The sequence below is a fragment of the Odocoileus virginianus genome, chromosome 5 (assembly GCF_023699985.2).
Source record: "Odocoileus virginianus isolate 20LAN1187 ecotype Illinois chromosome 5, Ovbor_1.2, whole genome shotgun sequence".
Lineage (NCBI taxonomy): Eukaryota > Metazoa > Chordata > Mammalia > Artiodactyla > Cervidae > Odocoileus > Odocoileus virginianus.
This window is the reverse complement of record NC_069678.1, coordinates 20351398-20363839: the sequence shown is the minus strand read 5'-3', so window position 1 is coordinate 20363839 and position 12442 is coordinate 20351398.

Sequence of the window (12442 nt, the reverse complement as noted above, 5' to 3'; positions counted from 1 at the left end):
AGGAAAAAGGAAAGGTATACCCATCTGAATACAGAATTTCAAAGAAGAGCAAGGAGAGATAAGAAAGCCTTCCTAAGTGATCAATGCAAAGAAATGGAGAAAACCAATAGAATGGGAAAGGCTAGAGACCTCTTCAAAAAAATTATTAGAGATACCAAGCAAACTTTTTATGCAAAGATGGGCACAATAAAGGACAGAAATGATATGGACCTAACAGAAGCAGAAGATATTAAGAAGAGGTGACAAGAATACATAGAATAACTATACAAGAGGAGTAAATGAACCAGATAACCATGATCGTGTGATCACTCACTTACAGTCAGACATCGTGGAGTGGGAACTCAAGCGGGCCTTAGGAAGCAACCTGACGAACAAAGCTAATGCAGGTTATGGAATTCCAGCTGAGCTGTTTCAAATCCTGAAAGATGATGTAGTGAAAGTGTTGCCCTCAATATGCCAGCAAATTTAGAAAACTCAGCAGTGGCCACAGGACTGGAAAAGGTCAATTTTCATTCCAATCCCAAAGAAAGCCAATTCCAAATAATGTTTAAACTGCAGCACAGTTGCACTCATCTCACATGCTAGCAAAGTAATGCTCAAAAATCTCCAAGATAGACTTCAACAGTACATGAATTGAGAACTTTCAGATGTTCAAGTTGGATTAAGAAAAGGTAGAGGAATCAGAGATCAAATTGCCAACATCTGTTGAATCATCGATAAAGCAAGAGAATTCCAGGAAAGCATCTACTTCTTCATTGACTATGCTAAATCCTTTGGCTGTGTGGATCATAATAAACTGTGTAAAATTCTTAAAGAGATGGGAATACCAGACCACCTTAGCTGCCTCCTGAGAAATCTGTGTGCAGGTCAAGAATCAACAGTTAGAACTGGACATGGAACAATGGACTGGTTCCAAATTGGGAAAGGAGTATGTCAAGGCTGTGTATTGTCACCTTGCTTATTTAAATTATATGCAGAGCACATCATGCAAAATGCCAGACTAGATGAAGCCCAAGCTGGAATCAAGACTGCCAGGAGAAATATCAATAACATCAGATATGCAGATGACACCACCCTATGGCAGAAAGCAAAGAGGAAGTAAAGAGCCTCTTGATGAAAATGAAAGAGGAGAGTAGAAATGTTGGCTTAAACCTCAGCATTCAAGCAACTAAGATCATGGTATCTGGTCCCATCACTTCATGGCAAATAGATGGAGAAACATGGAAACAGTGACAGGTTTTATTTTCTTGGGATCCAAAATCACTGCAGATGGTGATTGCTGTGATGAAATTAAAAAATGTTTGTTCCTTGATAAAAAAGCTATGACCAACCTAGACAGTATATTAAAAAGCAGAGACATTACTTTGCCAACAAAAGTCTGTCTAGTCAAGGCTATGATTTTTCCAGTAGTCATGTATGGATGTGAGAGTTGGACTATAAAGAAAGCTGAGCACTGAAGAATTGATGCTTTTGAACTGTGGTGTTGAAGAAGGCTCTTTAGAGTCCCTTGGACTGCAAGGAGGTCAAATCAGTCCATCCTAAAGGAAATCAGTCCTGAACATTCATTGGAAGGACTGATGTTGAAGCTGAAGCTCCAATACTTTGGCCACCTGATGCAAAGAACTGACTCATTGGAAAAGACTCTGATGCTGGGAAAGATTGAAGGCAGGAGGAGAAGGAGATGATAGAGGATGAGATGGTTGGATGGCATCACTGACTCGATGGATATGAGTTTGAGTAAGCTCCAGGAGTTGGTGAGGGACAGGGAAGCCTGGTGTACTGCAGTCCATGGGGTTGCAAAGAGTCAGACATGACTGAGGGTATGAACTGAACTGAACAATTCATTCAAGTTTGTCTTCAACTTTCTCCTCCACATCTTTTAGATATTCTGACGTTTCTTTAGACTGTAGCTCCATGGAAATCAGAGAAGTACTTGATATTATTTACTTATTTTTAAAAAGATTCCTGTCTACATACTGTGCTAGTACTGGGATTCCAAAGACCAAATATCCAACACAAATCAAGAAGACCACAGTCTAGTTAGGGCAAAAATCAAGCAAATTAGTAAGGTGCAATAAAACTGTATATACATCTTTGGAACCTACATTTGAGGGCAGAGATATTTTTCAGTCTTTGCCCCAGTGATCTGTTTCTATTCACAACACTCCAATACCAAATAGGTTGGCTTTGCCCCCCTCCACACTAACCATGTCTCCAAGTCTACAGACAAATTGGGTATCCTAAGTACCTCTGGTAGAACTGGGATAAGAAGGTAAGAGTCAAAAACAGGAAGTTGGGAGATGATGTATATCTGGTGAAAGGCTGTCACAGTGAGGAGGGAAGTGAAATAAGGTAGAGGTCAGGGGAAAGAAGAGCCAGTCACAGAGCTGTGAGTGTAACAGAGGATCATGTTAGGAACAGAGGGCAGTGAGTTGGCCTGAGGAGAGCTTTGTTCCTTGGATAGCGAAACACTTGCCTGGAAGAGGAGGTGCTTGGAACCCTGCACTTTATTCTTCTTTTCTGAACATCACTAAAATTTAATTTGAAATTTTCTGCATTTACATTTTTTTGAAGAACAAGTTCTTTGTTTCATTGATACTTCTGTTTTTCTGGTCTCTACTTAATTTATTTCTGCTCTAATCTTTGTTTTCTTTCCCTCTGTTAACTTTGAATCTAATTTGTTCTTCTTTTTCTAGTTCCCTGAGGTATAAAGTTAGGTTGTTTGAGATCTTCTAATTTCTTAATATATGTGGGATTTTTTTTTTTGCTATAAATTTTCCCCTCAGAGCTGCTTTTGATGCATTCTATAATAGCTGATATATTATATCTCCATTTTCATTTTCATTTTCAACATAATTTTTATTTCACCTTTCATTTCTTCTTTGACCCAGTGATTGCTGAGAAGTACATTGTCTAGTTTCCACAAATTTATAGATCCTCTTACTTTTCTCTTGCTGATATTTAGTTTCATATCATTGTGGTTAGAAAATATAGTTGGTATGACTTCAATTTTCTTTAATTTGTTAATATTTGCTTTGTACCCTATCACATGATCTATCCTAGAGAATTTTCCAAATGCACTTGAGAAGGAAGTGCCTTCTGCTGATATAAGATGAAATATTCTGTATATGTCTGTTAAGTTCATTCATTCTAGAGTACCATCAAGTGTTTCCTCATTGATTTTCTGTCTGGACCAGCAGTCTACAACATTTTTGACACCAGGGATTGCTTTTGTGGGAGACACTTTTTCCATAGGTGAGGGGGGTTGTTTTGGGATGATGCACGCACATGACACTTATTGTGCACTTTCTTTCTATTATTATTACATTAGCCCCACCTCAGATCATCAGGCATTAGCTCTCAGAGGTTAGGGACCTCTTGTCTGGACCATCTATCCACTGCTGTCAGTGGAATATTGAAGTTCCCTACTATTATTCTATTCTAAGGGTCCTACAAATGATGACAATAGTGCAGCTCTCTTTAAGATGTGATTATCTTCAGTAGACCTCTCTCTCCCTTCTTGCTTCAGGCCCTCCATCCTTCTAGAAACTCTCCTGAAACACAGTCTCCCAGATGATGATTTCACTTTGGGTCAGACTGAGCCTGAGGTGTCTGAGCATCATGGAAGGGAAATGTTCACGAGGTGTTGGAATTTACACACATATATACATGCGTGTGTGCATCTGTTGTTCAGTCATACCCAACTCTGTGACCCCACGAACTATAGCCTTCCAAGTTCCTCTGCCCATGGGATTTTTCAAGCAAGAATACTGGAGTGGGTTGCCATTTTTCCTCCTCCAGGAGATCGTCCCAACTCAGGGATCAAACCTATGTCTCCTGTGTCTTCTGCACTGCAGGTGGATTCTTTACTTGCTGAGCCATCAGGGAAACCCATATACATAAGTACATAGTATATTAAAGCAAACAATGTATTAGTAAAAAATATGTATATTTAGTTATATCATATATGTTAGTTTTGATTCTTTTGTAAAAAACCATGTGCAGAAAGTCCAAGTCCTAACATTATTTTAATGATTTAAGGTAAAAATACAAGCTGCAGTCATTTTGTCAAATAATAATCATGTTTCATGTACAAAAGGAGTTACATAAGGGCTAAAACAATTACATAAGAGCTATTCCTTGAGATAACCATTGTATTTCAGTATATAGCAGAAGTGCTTCATGCAAAATTTCCATTTCATCTTACACAATATTTAAAAGATGAATTCCAAGCTTAAACTTTAAGAAAATTAGTCTATTGGACTCTGTGGGAGAAGGTGAGGGTGGGATGATTTGAGAGAACAGCATTGAAACATGTATATTATCATACATGAAACAGATCACCAGTCCAGGTTCGATACATGAGACAGGGTGCTCAGGGCTGGTGCACTGGGATGACCCTGAGGGATGGGAAGAGGAGGGAGGTGGGATGGGGGATCGGGATGGGGAACACATGTACACCCATGTCTGATTCATGTCAATGTATGGCAAAACCAATATAATGTTGTAATTAGCCTCCAATTAAAAGAAAAAGAAAATTATGAATTTTACTGTTTATAGTTTTTATAAAGAACACTCTAAAGAGAAACTTACTTTTTTCTGTAAGTGAAGAATATTATGACTGCAGACACAGTTAGGTACTTTGATTCATGCTAAGGTGCTAGAAGTTTTAGCCAATATTTCTTTTACAACATCAGTTCAAGTGTCAACATGATTTTTGCCTGAAAAAAAGTGACTCATATAGAAACTATGGCAATTCGGACTTGAGCATTTCATAGACATTTTCTCAAAAAATGAACCAAATGAGCCTATCACTTCATGGAAAACAACTGACAGCATTTTTTGCCAAAGATAAAATTGGAGCTTTCCAGTGAAACTTTGGAAAACTAGTATCAGCCACCATCAGCTTTAAGAGCTTTTTGATTCTTTCCAATACAAAATAGCATCATTTCTGATAAGATGACTGGTAATATTAATGTATTTGTAAAAAATTGTACGAGGGAATATGTCAATGTTTGGAAGCTCTGTATAACTCAGGGAGCCAATATTTTCCAAAAGACAAAAATCATGCATTATTAAAACAATCATTTAAAGTACAAAAAGGACTAATGGATTTTAATGCAAAACAGTGTTAAAATTTCTTTGATATAGTTTCAGAATTTTGCTGCAAAAAAAATCTTTAAGAAAGTTTTGATGTATAAGCAAAGCAGAATATCAACAACTATTTTAAAAGGTTATTAAAATATTCCTTCTTTTTCCAATTTACATATCAAGTCAGTTTTCTTTCAAATGCTTCAATAGGATGATTTATAATAGATTGAATGCTGAAGTAAATAGAAGAATTAGTTGTCTTCTTTTAAATAAAACAGTAGAAATATTTATTAAAAAAGTAAAATAATACCACTCTTCTCCCTAACCTTTTGCTTTGAAAAACTTAGGATTTTTCATTAAAATGTTATTATATTAACAATGATGAGGTTTTGTTTTTTAAGGTTTTAGTTTTAAATTCTAAACTAATTTGAAAGCAAAAAAAGACTAAAAATGTAAAGATATATTGAGATTCATAGACGAGAACACTGAGATGAATAACTGAGAGAATAACTGAGATGAAGAGACTCTAAAGCAACTCTAGCTCTTCCCTTTTACTGATCTTAAGTACCAAATACCTATGAGAAAATCTTTTCCTCCCCGTAATTTTTCCTTGTTAGTCCTCCCCATCAATGGAGTCTTGCTAAAAGAAAGTATGCACTAAGTCACTTTAGTCGTGTCCAACTCCTTGCAACCCTGTGGACTGTAGCCCACCAGGCTTCTCTGTCCATGGGATTCTTTAGTCAAGAATACTGGAGTGGGTTGCCATGCCCTCCTCCAGGGAATCCCATGGCAAATAGAAGGGGAAAGGTGGAAGTAGTAACAGATTTCCTTTACTTGGGCTCCAAAATCTCTGTGGACAGTGAAATCAGAAGACAATTGCTTCTTGGCAGAAAAATGTCATGACAAACCTACACAGTATGTTGAAAAAGCAGAGACATTACTCTGCCAACAAAAGTCTGTATAGTCAAGGCTATGGTCTTCCCAGTGGTCACCTATGGTTGTGAGAGCTGGACAGTAAAGAAGGCAGAATGCCAAAGAATTGATGCCTTTGAACTGTGGTGCTGAAGACTCCTGAAAGTCCCTTGGACAGCAAGGAGATCAAACCAGTCAATCTTAAGGGGGATCTACCCTGAATATTCACTGAAAGGACTGATGCTGAAGCTCTAGTATTTTGGTCATCCAGTGCGAACAGACCACTCATTGGAAGTCCCTGGTACTAGGAAAGATTGAAGCCAGAAGGAGAAGAGGGAATCAGAGGATGAGATTGCTGGATGGCATCACTGACGCAATGAGCATGAACTTAGGCAAACTCCAGAAGATAGTGAGGAACAGGGACACCTGGCATGCTGCAGTCCATGAGTTCACAAAAAGTCAGACATGGCTGGGAGACTAATCAACAACAACAAACCTTATTCAGCTTCCACACAACCTACTCTGAAAGTCAGTCCTGCTTCTGCTGTTGACCTGGAGTGAGAAAAATAACTCAGTTACACCTAAGTGTAGCTTAGCACAATAATTCAATTGCATCTATCTCCACCTCTGAAAATAACCTCCCTTGAATTCTTCCCCTAACTCACTCACCAAAATCAAAGTTAAACTCTCTTGCTCCTATGCTTCTATAACACCTTGAAAAAATAAATGAAAGTGTTAGTCACTCCATCAGGTCTGACTCTTTGAAACACCAAGGACTGTAGTCCACAAGGCTTTTCTGTCCATGGAATTTTCTATGGAGTGGGTTGTCATTTCCTTCTCCAGGGGATTTCCTGACCCAGAAATGAAACTTCAGTCTCCCACATTACAGGCAAATTCTTTACTGTCTGAGCCACCACAGAGCCCCCTATAACATCTTATACTTCTATTAATAACATATTATTTTTTCTTCATGAGTCTTATCTTTACACATCTTTCTCATCATTGGATTATCAACTTATTTCAGATGATAATAACTGTGTTTCCCTAATTTCTTTCTTTCCAATTAGTTGGAATGCATCAAACATTTGTTGGATTGAATTAGCCATATGATTTCTACTGATTGTAACTCTGAAGTTTCTGTGATGAGGATGCTGTTACTCACTAAATTATCTCAAATAAATACTAGAGATGATCCCACCTTATCCACTTGGCAAATATTTACTCATTCTTTAAGACTTCACTCAGGGATCTCTTCCTCCCCCAGTATAATGACCACATTCTCCTCTATGCATTTCATGCACAAGGAGCTGTGGATCATCAAAAACACTATCCCTCTCTCATCAGTTCTTCAGAAAGAATCTCTGTGATGCTAGAATTTAAAGTTTAACATTCCTAGAAAAATGCATTATAGCAGCCTTTTGTAGCCTATTCTGCTGAATGTGGTCCCTCGAGGTGTTTCTTGAAAAAGGCGTGCACCGTCAGATAAAATCTATAGGTACAGCATTACTACATCCTTTGAAGATGTATCGCACAGAATACTGTTTTCTGTGAAGTCAGTTTCAAAAGAAATAAGGAAAGCAGTTGAAATTTCTTTGGCTAGGATTGTTTAGCTCTTCTGTCCCAGGACTTCTGCTTTTATTTTTTTCCTTTCACTTTATGCCTGTTGACATGCCAGGGAATTCCGATTCTATGAAAAACACTTTGGAAAATGGTAATGATAGGACTAAATGTGATTTCTTCACACATAATTTGGCAGAATGACTAAGTTTGCATCTGGTCTGGTTTCCTTTATTTTTTTTCATATCGCTTTATGCTTTGACTTGCATCTATTCCCGGGGACTACCCAAGATGTAGGGTAGTAGAGTACTCTTATCTCTATTTTATAGAAAGAAAAAGATTTACCAGGGTTAAGTGACTTTTCAGTGGTCCCCCGTTGACAGACAGCAGAGCGGGGTTACAGCACTGGCCTTCTACCCTAAAGGGCTTCTTTGGGGTTCCATGCTGCTCCCTATATGGGCATGTCAGCTCAGGGAATGCAACATTCATTTCTTTTTCTTTTACTTACAACTTTAATGTCTATTTAATCACAAGGAAAATCGAGTGTTGTCTTTAGAGTCAGACAAAGACAAATCTGGTTTGAAGCTTCAGCTCTTCAACTGGTGTCTGCTGTGCGACTTCTACAAATCACGTCACCTGTCTTATGTAGAAAGAAAGCATAGTGTTCACTTGTAGGGATTTTTGTGAAGTTTCAGATCATGTTCATAAACCACTTGTCCACTTCCTGGCACAAAGTTACCGTTTGATAGCTATTCATTCTTCTCCTCTTCTTTCATTCCCGAAGAATCTTAAACATTATGGGAGTGGAAAGCCTCTTTTAATGAAAGCAACTATTTGATACTAAAGCATCTTCAAGCCAAGAAGTCCACTTATAAATTTCCACATTTTGGAATACTTGACAGGTGTAGAAATCTGACAACTGCATATCGTCATCGTAGTGATAACAAGTTGAACACTTACCCGGCAGGGGGCAGAGGGGCTTCATATGATGGGAATCCCCTATCACCCCAACCTGATGTTGTAATAAAGTCATCTGGCCTATGTATCCAGCTGAGAGGAGGAAGAGTCATATTTCTTGAGAATCATAATAGCTGCCATTTACTGAACATTGACTGTACTAAGGCCTTCTTCCATGACATTTAAGTTTATCATCTCTAACTCTCATAACAATCCAGCAATGTAAATATTATTAGTCATTTATTATAACCCTCTTACAGATGTGATGATGACAATTCAGATTCCCTAGCTAACTATTCTGATTATGCAGCATTATCTATGTAGATGTATGTTAGTCAGTCAGTTGTATCTGATTCTTTGCTACCTCATGGACTGTAGACCACCAGGCTCTTCTGTCCATGAACTCACATATATTTATACACACCTGACCAAGAGCATCTAGGAATAGAATTGAGTGTCAAAAGCTATGGTCATTTAAAATTCTGATAGATTCTACCAATTTGCCCTCCAAAAAAGAGTTGTGCGAAATTAATACTCCTCAACAATGAATGAGTGTGACTTTTCTCTGGCAGTGAAAAGTGAAAATGTTAGTTACTCAGTTGTGTTTGACTCTTTGCAGCCCCATGGACTGAAGTCTGCCAAACTCCTCTGTCCATGGAATTATCCAGGAAAGAATACTGGAATGGATTGTGATTTCCTTCTCCAGGCAATCTTCCCAACCCAGGGATTGAACTTAGGTCTCTGACATTTGTAAGTAGATTTTTTACTATCTGAGCCACCAGGGAAGCCCCAGCAGTACTGTTTATCTACTTTAAAAGTTTTTCCAAATTAATGGGTAAAAATGATATCCTATCAAGGATGTTTTAATTTGTATTTCTTAATTTGTGAGGTTTAGTAACTTTTAAAATGTATTTTGGACATGTGGTGTTCTTTTTGTTTTGACTACATGTTATAGCCTTTTCTTTGTAGTTGTCTGTCTTTTAGGTTGTGGAAGACAACTTGACTTTGTTAAGCATTTGGAAAATATCTTTGTTCATTTAAAACAAACTGAAAGCAATCTAGTGAAAGTGTTAGTCGTGTCCAACTCTTTGCAATTTAGTCATGTCTGACTCTTTGCAATCCCATGGACTGTAGCCTGCCAGGCTTCTCTGCCCATGGAATTCTCCAGGCAAGAATATTGATATGGGTAACCATTCCTTTCTCCAGGGAATCTTCCTGACCCAGGAATCAAACCCAGGTCTCCTGCATTGCAGGCAGATTCTTTACTATCTAGCCACCAGGGAAGCCCTAATCAATCGATTTCATCAATGGGAAATAAGTTCATAATTTGTGATATATCCATACAATGGGATTCCATGCAGTTAAAAAAAGAAAGGGAGATTATCTGCACTGATGTGCAAAGATGTCCAAGATACATTACTAAATAGACTAGACAATGGCCTAATTATATCTGTAATAGACTCCCCACTACATCATTTATGTATACACATATATGTTTGTGCTCAGTCACTAAGTCATGTCCAACTTTTTGTCACCCCATGGACTACAGCACACCAGGCTGCCCTGTCCATGGGATTTTCCAGACAAAAATATTGGGCTGGGTTGCCATTTCTGCCTCCAGGGAGTCCTCCTGAGCCAGGGATTCAACCCGAGTCTCCTGTGTCTCCAGTATTGGCAGGTGGGTTCTTCACCCCTACGTCACCTGAGAAGCCTTGTATGCATGTATACATGTTTGTAAATTTCTGGATAATAAAGAGATGTGGATGTGAATGCTTCTGGTAAATACAAATGGAGAAGAGAAAAACAGTAAGGTAGTTTTCACAGTTTTTGTACAAATGAGCAAATGTTATTTTTATAATAAAAGTAATTATTAGGAACTTTTCAAAACTGATTTTAAAAAGTCACTTCTTTTTAGGTAGTAGAGTTGGTAGCAGGTCAGCCAGGCTCCCCTTTCTACACCATGCTTCCCTGAGCAGAATCAAGGCTTTCCTGCAATACATTGACATTTCCAGTGGCAGGCTTTCATGGTCTTCCTGCTTTCAGCAAGACCAAGGGAAACCTCTATGAGAGGTGGGAAGAACAATAGGATGGAAGGTGGGAGGCAGAAGAGTTATCTGAAGATGCAGCCTCATGAGGGATGAGGTGCATGCTTTTTTTCTTACTCATGATGATGATACTACATTATCTTATAAAACTGAGGCTTTTCAGAAGCTATGTTTTCAAGGCTGAGGTCAAGGTACCTCTATTGCGAGGCAGAACAAATAGACAGGAGGGGGCAAATTTTCTAGAAAGGAGAAATGAGGTTAGTGCCAGAAGCAGAAGTTAAGTGAATCATGGGCTGATGATTCAGTAGCAAATCACCTTTGGGGATTGTCCCATCCACTAGAGTCTGATTGCTTTACAAGGAACTTGAGGAGCAAGAGAACCACCTGTATTCCTCAGGAGGTAGTAGTATAAAATTCCTTGCTTTTCAGACTTTGCTCCTTAAGAACCCCTGACATCATTGGCCAAATGAGATGCACCTCCTTATCAGTTAAATATGAAGCATCATGTTTTGTTAATATCTATATAAATTTTAACCCTATTCTATAATCATCTGTTGATTGTAATAAAATTATTTTTATTCTCTGTATTTTCAATGACACCTGTCGACTAGGAAAATGAACTGTATACGCCCTGAGTGCGTACATTACTGACAGGAAAGGGGAGAGATCTCTTGTACCAGATATGTCTGGCTTGTTATGATCTACTTGTTAGTTGTCCTTGTTCATGACATTCAGTTGCTAAACTGCAACTACCTTATTTATTTGTAAAAGAAAAACAGTAATCCTACCTGTATAGAACCCTGTGAGAACTAAATGAAATAAAAATATATTGCAGTGCCTTTCACTACAGAGATATATTAATAACTAATGCTTACTGACCCCACCTCAGATGGTAGAGAATCCGCCTGCAAAGCAAGAGACCCGGGTTTGATTCCTCGGCCAGGAAGGTCCCCTGGAAAAGGAAATGGCAACGCACTGAGTATTCTTCCCTGGGAAATCTCCTGGACAAAGGAACCTGGCGGGCTATAGGCCATAAGGTCTCAAAAAATCCCACAGGGCTTAGTGACTAAACAGCTATAAACAGTGACTGAACAACAGCAACAAACACTTACTGAATGGTTACTATTAAAGTAAGCAGTTAAGGCCCGTCACGTAGCTACTTTGTCTTTCATTTTAGAAATGAAGTAGCAGAGACTTAAAGCAGTTATGCTAATAAATTATCAAAGCCAGGATTTGAACCAAGCAGGGTTTCTGCAGAGCCAGCTTATTTAAGTGAACTGCCTTCCAGTGCCAGGGTTGGAGATTGTCACACATAATTTTGATGACCAACTTAGACAGCATATTAAAAAGTGGAGGCATTGTTTTGCTTACCAAGGTCTGTCTTGTCAAGCCTATGGTTTTTCCAGTAGTCATGTATGGATGTGAGAGTTGGACATAAAGAAAGCTGAGCACTGAAGAATTGATGCTTGTGAACTGTGGTGTTGAAGAAGACTCTTGAGAGTCCCTTGAACTGCAAGAAGATCCAACCAGTCCATCCTGAAGATCAGTCCTGGGTGTTCATTGGAAGGACTGATGATGAAGCTGAAACTCCAATACTTTGGCCACTTTATGTGAAGAACTGACTCATTTGAAAAGACACTGAAGCTGAGAAAATTGAAGATGGGAAAAGAGGATGACAGATGATGAGATGGTTTGTTGGCATCACTGACTTGATGGACATGAGTTTGAGCAAGTTCCAAGAGTTGGTAATGGACAGGGAAGCCTGGCATACTGCAGTTCATGGGGTTGCCAAGAGATCGACTCTACAGAGTGACTGGACTGAACTGAATTTTGATGAATTTTCCAAATACCAAAAATGGAATGTTGATACTGTCAGTTGT